The following is a 7,626-nucleotide window of genomic DNA, read 5'->3' on the forward strand; positions in this document are numbered from 1 at the left end:
TAACCAACTAATTTTGTTATTGATTAATCGTTAACTGGAGTATACAGACTGAAAAAATGCCATTTACTGGAAAAACAGCAATTAAGTCAAAAATAACTGTATTGCTGGGTCTACATTTTGCATTAAAGATAAAAAAAACCCAACTAAGGTATGTTTAAGTTAGTCTCACTTCAGTCTGTGTCATATGGAGAAAAAGAAAAGAATCAATTCAGGAATATTGACAAGATTTTATACAAAAAGGTGAAGATAGTGTGTAGTGTAGACCTGAAAAGCACTTCGAACAACCAAGTAAAAAATAGGTTTCTCTATTCTGATTCTTCACTAACGGAGCTGCCATGCAAGACTTTGATGTGACGGAAACCAGCTAATAAAGAGGAAATACTACCAAATTTGGATGCCCTGAATATGAAAGACTGCACCTGTGCAGATGTAAACAATAGTAAGCGTAATCATATAAATGGGGATTTTTTAACCCTTTCATGCATGAATGATGATCCTTTGTGTCAGCATTTGAAACGGTAGTCCTATATAAAAAGGATTACTTTACAATAAAATTAAAGTGACAAAGTCTATTTGATGGAAAATCCAAACCTTTCAGGAGTATATTTGTATTTGTAAATTACTCGCTGCTATTTTTCTTTCATTTTCATTTGCAAAAATATCTTGGCTCAATTATAAAAGTTTGGTTGTGTTACCTATGATGTGACTTTGTGTATTTTTTCTGTCTACCGGTAGAAACAGAACTGAACTTCCACAGTCGTTTGACAGAGATAACATGAGATACTTGTGATCTGACCACATCACAGCTTCTCCTGTTAAATTTAGAACCAAGAAAAAAAAGATGAGTGTCTGTGATAATTCAGTTTCCCATACTTGCTGAGGTACAACTTTCAACGCCTTTCACAAGCAAAGACATTAAAATCTTAAGCAATAATAGTGGAGGTTACGTCCATGGGTTGCTTACTCATGCAAGCAGCAGAAGCTGCTATGGCCAACACCCTGCAGCTACTGTATGTTTATACGTGATTCGTCATATATTCACAAAATAAAATATCTATGTTCATTAATATTAAACCTTTAATGTTGAATATGTCAATATGTTTAATCTGTAATAATATGTTAGCAAGTATTAGATTAATTAATCACCTTTAAGAACTCTGCGTGGCTGAATTCAACTCCTTAGATTTAAACTTCAATGCACAATTTTACTTTCAAGCAATCTGTCAATGTAAATCATTTTCTCTTGGTCCCGTACGTAAATATTTGTATGTTCACATGCTGTATGAAACATTAACTCTTTCTTTTTTCCTAGTGTCTGACATTGAATTGGGTGAAAAAAAATCTAGGTTTTAGGTTAGTCGGGATCACCATAATTATTTCTAAATGTGAGAGAAATGAAAAAGATAATTTTTAATCAATTTAGTAGCATTATATATGTATTATGCATAAAATGGGTAATTCAAAGCAGATATTAGTTGGTTATTTGGAACTAACAATAAAACCATTATTGCTGAAAAGCTAAAGCTCTAATCGTGCTATAACTTTGCTAACTATTATACCAGTTTCACTCATTTTGATTTCTGTCCCAAATGAGTTCAAATTACAATATGCTAAATAAAAACATATCAATTTCTGCAAGAAGTTATACTGACATCAAAAAGGTACCCGGAAAAAGAGCGGAAGCTGCAGATGGAATAAGACAACAATCAGTAACCAAAGCCAAACCACACCCAAGATAAACCAGCATCTATTTTTTAATTCTTAAGCTGATCTGACTCTTACTCAACCTGACTAGAATAAACGATGTGAAAGCCTAAAGAATTACACCACTGTCATAAAGATGAAAGCGACACTAAGTTAGAAAACAGAACAGTTGCTCACGCAAAGCAGAAGTCACTTAACTAACTAAACATTCACAGTGATAATACCAAAGTGTGGAAGCCTTTGACAGTTAGTACAACTGTAAAAAGAGACTTTAAAGCATCTTCAGAGTTGTGCATAAAAGCACCGCTGATGGAGAATGAACCCAGCGTAGACTGTTCTCTTTTGAATGCAGCTGGCATGAAACGTGGTGTAGCAGCTAAATTTAACCACCAGAATCAAAGGGCTTCACATGTGCATCATATATGAATGCAAATTGTCAGCAGAACGTTGGCATTTTTATCTGTCCTGATACAAAAACATGCAGAAGTGTTAAAGTTCATGGAACCATAATTTGATGAATAAAATTAGGCATTAATTAATTTAAATTAACTATTAATTAACTCAAATGCAAAGGAAATGTACAGATAACTGGCTAAAGAAATATTGCTAAATATTTATTAAATTTACAACATATATGCTTTTTTAAAATTATTTCTTATCATTGTTTCATAATTGCAACACACGATGAGCCTACTTTTTAGATAATATTGTCTTATTTGCCAGATATTATTTGTTAGTGTTGACCAGCTACAGCAATATTTTATGACACATTGCGGCTCAGGGACCATGATAATGAAAGAGATAATAAAATATTGGATGTGGTTTCCAGTCCAATTTCAAATAATGAATTTTGCACACGCCCTGCAATGGACTGGCAACCTGTCCAGGGTTTACCCCGCCTCTGGACAGAGGCGCCAGGACCCCTCGCAACTCCACCAGGTATAATAGCATAATAGACGGACGGGTGAATTTCACACGTTTTAAAATGTGGGTTTGTTTAGTTTAATTTTAATTGTTAATTTAATTATTAGCAAAGTTAATTGACTGAAACCACACATATATTTTTTTTTATTTACTTGCTAAATTAATTTGCAATTATATAAATAAATTAACTAATGAGTCATATGTTGTGTGGCACTTTGGCTCTCACCACATATGTTTTTACTCATTCTAATGAGGCTACAACTTGCTCAACACTGAAGGTGAAAATTTTTAAAGTTTTTTTTTTTTTTTTTTTTGCTGACATGTTCCTTTATTTTTGAAAGTGTTGAAACCCGTTTCTGCAAAAGTCATGGTGTGGTTGACCAGAAATTGTGCTGAGTTAGGGGGGAAATAACTAAAATAACTATTAATAATAATAAAGTTGTGCTGTTTAGAAGAAGGTATATAAAAAGAGAACAAATATATATTATGATACAGTCTTGGTGATGTGGGAAAAAGACGTTACAAACTGCTATCTCTTTTTCCACCAGTAGGTGGAGCTAATCGACATGAAGTCAAAGGCTTCCTCAGTTTCCATTCATTTGCTGCTTTATTGAAAATTATATTGAGACTAAGCAAAGCAGATGTAAAATCAACTGAAAACTTGTGAAGATCTACTATTTAAAAAGACAAGCATGTATTTTCATACCAGGTTTAGCTCACAGTATCATAAGTTATAGTTTCTATTATATTCAAAACCCTTGTTTTACTTAGTCAAATGTTGCAGCAGGCAAGGACAGGCAGTCAGGTGGTTTTTCTTCTCTCCATTTTGCTGCTCTAGCTTGAAATCCATGGATGCACACAGTCGAGAGGTGCTTTGTGACCTCTGGAAAAAGATGGGCTCCCCATCACTTCAAGTCTGACCAGTTCCAAAATGATAACAGAGCTCCTCACCCTCTGTTACTTTCCATCTCCAAGCCCTACCAAGGAATCTTATTTCAGCTACTTGAATCCAATTCATTTCACCTGGCCATGTGTAAGAGCCTTTTTGAAATGGTCTCACATTATAACCATAAACTTCAAGGTGCTTTATTGGGATTTTATTTTGATAAACACAAGTCGGGTGAATAAATGTGAAGTGGAAGAACAAAGACACAGAGTTCACAAGATCACTGTGCAATGTCCAGTTGTGTGTAAGTTAACCTGAATATTAATAGTAATATTAATATTCAGGTGAATATTGAGTGAAAGCCTCTATTGAGTGAGGCTTTAACTCAGTAGATGCCAATTGTGAGTTATCAATAAATTTAAAGCAGTGATCATCTTTGCCTGCAGGGGGAAGCATAGACCTAAAAAGAGGAACAAATTACCATAGTAAGATGAAAACTGAATAAACTTATTAAAATTTAGAGGTTCGAGAAATACTTAAGATCTAGACTGATAGATTGAAGTTTACTGAGTTATAAATATGGACAAAGAAAAGCCAACATCTCATCTCTAGAGAATGCAAATGGTAAGGGAGAACGCAAGTCTCTTGAAATAACTGTGAATGATGTTTAGATTAAAAATCCAAAAGTTGTTACAAATAACTTTAATAAGTGCTTTTTAAATAGTGGATCAGTAATTACAAAGCTTTTCTTTCTCTCATATTCTAACACATCCTATAAATGAGGATCTGCATCATTTTGAGTAAGGAAAAAATAACAGAGATAGACATACAGAGAAAAAGAGAGATGTATCGATGAGATTGCCGATCCCAAAAGCTCAAAAGTCAAACATGATCAGGATATTGACACACAGTTTTTTAAAGACTCATGCAGAATCCATTTCTGAGTACCCTCTTCTTAATTTAACTAAGCACTGAACTATTTATCATCCAAAGAAGAAGGATTATGACATAATTTGCATCTGTCGACTAAAACTAACAGACCTGGCTAGACCCTTTTTGGTAACTCTGGAGGAGCAGCAGACATCCAGTGCACAGGTGCCCACAAATGTAAACAGGACATCTAATTGTTGCACAGTCTGCAGTAATAAGGGGGTGAGAATTTGTTCATAAGAAGTTCCCTGTGCATAAACGTAGACCAAACAAGCAAACCTTATGCTGCTGTGAAAAAGTATTTGCTCTCCTACAGATTTTGTTTCAGGTCATAAAACAGATTTTCACATGTTACATCTGGTGCAAAAACTGACACAGTGTTTTTCAAAAAATGACATTTAATGGATACTTAAAAATGGTGATGGTAGAGTGTTGGTCTGATGCTGTTTGGGATTTTGACAAGTCAGTAAAACTGATGAAGCTAAGTATGTCATTCAGATGCTGTGGTATGACCCTAGGGCAGGGGTGGCAAAACCAGTTCAGCTTTACGAGCTAAATGAAACTCGTCATCACTGCAAAAAGCCACACAGCAATTTCAAGATTAGCTTCAAAGCACATTGCTTGCTGAAACTGTTTTTCTGTAGTCCCTAAAGCTTTAGTGAGACACCTAACAACGTTCATTTTTTTTACAAGTGTCTGGGTTTGGTTTGGTTTGGTTTGTACTGATATGGATAAAATGATAATGTTTCTTTCCTCTATCTTTTATGTGTTTACATGCACACGTAGCACATAAGACTGGCAACTGTCACACAAAAACAAAATGAAACTGGTTAACACTACCCTCTGGGGAGGGCACAGAAGGAGGAGAAGAATAAAAAAAAAACAGAACTCGCACGACAATCTTTGCTTCGCTACAATGAAGCAAATGAAGCAAACCAGATGAAGCAAAGATTGTTTGTTTCATTGTAGCGAAGGTGAAGGTTAATCTGAGTGCTGGACCGTGAATATCTGCTCCATTTGTACAACTTGTAACATTTGAACATTTCTGATACTAAAGCCTGTTTTATATTTGACTAAATCTCATTATTTCTCAAGGTAATAACACTGAGGGGTCTTGGTTGGATCCTGGAACTGATAAAAGGACCTGGATGGTACACAGAAGGCAAAATGTGAGAACTACAGTAATCTGTTATAGCTACTAGAAGCAACTCTTTATGTGTATCAGTAAGAATAGAACGATGATTAGACTTAGCTTGTTTAAGTATATGGTAAAACTCATTCACAGACATACAGAAAACCTTTGAGCTATGTGAAAGTGGGTCATGCAGGACATTTTTTAAACATTTAGGACAATTTACTCCTCTGGCTCAGGTTTGTGTCTGGTTGTGACTCATTTCCTCCTTCACCAACACCAACTACTGTAATCATTAGCTTGGGACTTTTCTCACATCGTCTAAAGGTGAAAGGATCTTCACAAGATGAGGAATCAACAATCCATACAGGTAGGAGTTATTTATGAGGTCTCACTTTTCACATAGCTTGCACATATCTGTTTTTACTTTTAGCATCTTTTTAGTGTCTTTTGATCATATATTCTCACTACTGCTTTTCTGCAGCTGTTTGCAGTGGTTAGACAGGAGCCGAATAACAGTGGTAAAAATTCTTAATTTAATTCAAATGTAAGCTTTCTCTAGGCTTCATGTTTATTGTATTTAGCTTAGCTGGACAGACTGGTGAATTAAATTCATTTTGCAGGTTTAGAAAATGATGAAAAATTGCAATGTGTTGTGTAAAGTATACACACTGCCGTGCCAAGCGTATTCATGGTTACTGATTATGGACTAGAATCCTATTTATAGTTTTCCAGACAATACTGGATCACACAAAAACATGCATAAATTACTAAAGTTTTTTTTATGCTGTTGTAACCATTGAATAATCTCCCCTTCAGTAAAACATAAGTGGAGACACATTATAAAATAACTTCCAATTAAGTACTGGCAAAGATCAATGTAATTTTCACAGGTGGCGGAACGTTGTTGTTATCAGCTGCTGAAAGTAACTAAAAATGTTACTTTTAATGGAACTTAGTTATTTTTCAAAACAAGTAGTCAGTAGTTTAACAAAGTTACATTTTCAAAGAGTAATCAGCAATCCGATTAAAGTTATGTTCCAAAGTAACTATGCCATATGGGTATCGGTTTATATCTTTTGATATTACCTCAAGCCAAAAGGATGTAATGTAATTACATTTATAGTGAAATAATCAGCAGATCTGAGTCTTTGTCATTATACTTGGGCCAGCAAAGAATTTCTATAGGAAAAAATGAAATATCTGGTTTTGAGTCCATCAGAACCAGAACCTCGATGCTTTCTATTACTGAGTGTCACTGCAGACACCAGCAGAGAGGTGACAACAGCTGTTGCGCACTCACATCCTGCCCACAATACTGAGTGCCAGGCAAGCTTAGTAATTGTGGTAAAACTGAACCAAACATTACCCGGTTAGTACAAAACATACCAGTGGAAATGCACCTTTCAGGATTTCTCAAATATTCACGAAAAAATCTAAGCAAAACTCCAGATATGTTTCTGAAGAAGGAATAAATCCGAAAGGCTGAATACAAATACTGACTGCACAGTTCAGATTTTTATTGTTCAAAAATTTTGAAAAGCACGTCTGCTCTTCCTGGTACTTCTAAATTATTAAATAGTTTGTGTTTGTCTCAGATTCTGCCAAAAGCATTGTAGTTTGTGGTTGTAATTTGATTTTTAAAAAGTGAAAGATGTATGGCACAGTACACTTCAAATCTAAAACTGGTATTTTTTTTCCAAACAGGAAACTGATCTTGCTAAAAAGATGGAGGTCAGATCCATCAAGAATGGCATCATCTTCTGCACCATTGTGGTTTTGCTTTTTATCTTGTATTGTGGATTACCCAAAGAAATTCAATTATCCTACTTCAGTTATTCAAGAAGCAGTGGGACTGTGACCATTCTCATCTGGTACTGGCCTTTTAGCAACACGTTAACCCTTAAGGGAAATGTGTGCTTGGATCTGTACAAAATACCAAACTGTACACTGGTGGATCAGCGCTCCTTGTTCTCCTCAGCTCATGTTGTGGTGTTCCACAACAGAGAACTGATACAGGGAAGCCAGCAGCTTCCAACCGACCTCCCAC

General features: G+C 35.2%; 1 protein-coding gene across 2 annotated transcripts in view; it reads left to right on the forward strand.

The window, feature by feature from the left end:
- The window catches only part of fut7 (fucosyltransferase 7 (alpha (1,3) fucosyltransferase)), a 13,033-nt gene that overhangs the window by 4,009 nt on the left and 1,398 nt on the right, over nt 1-7,626 (forward strand). The window lies entirely within an intron of this gene.

The sequence above is a fragment of the Poecilia formosa genome, unplaced genomic scaffold (assembly GCF_000485575.1).
Source record: "Poecilia formosa unplaced genomic scaffold, Poecilia_formosa-5.1.2 Scaffold6, whole genome shotgun sequence".
NCBI lineage: Eukaryota > Metazoa > Chordata > Actinopteri > Cyprinodontiformes > Poeciliidae > Poecilia > Poecilia formosa.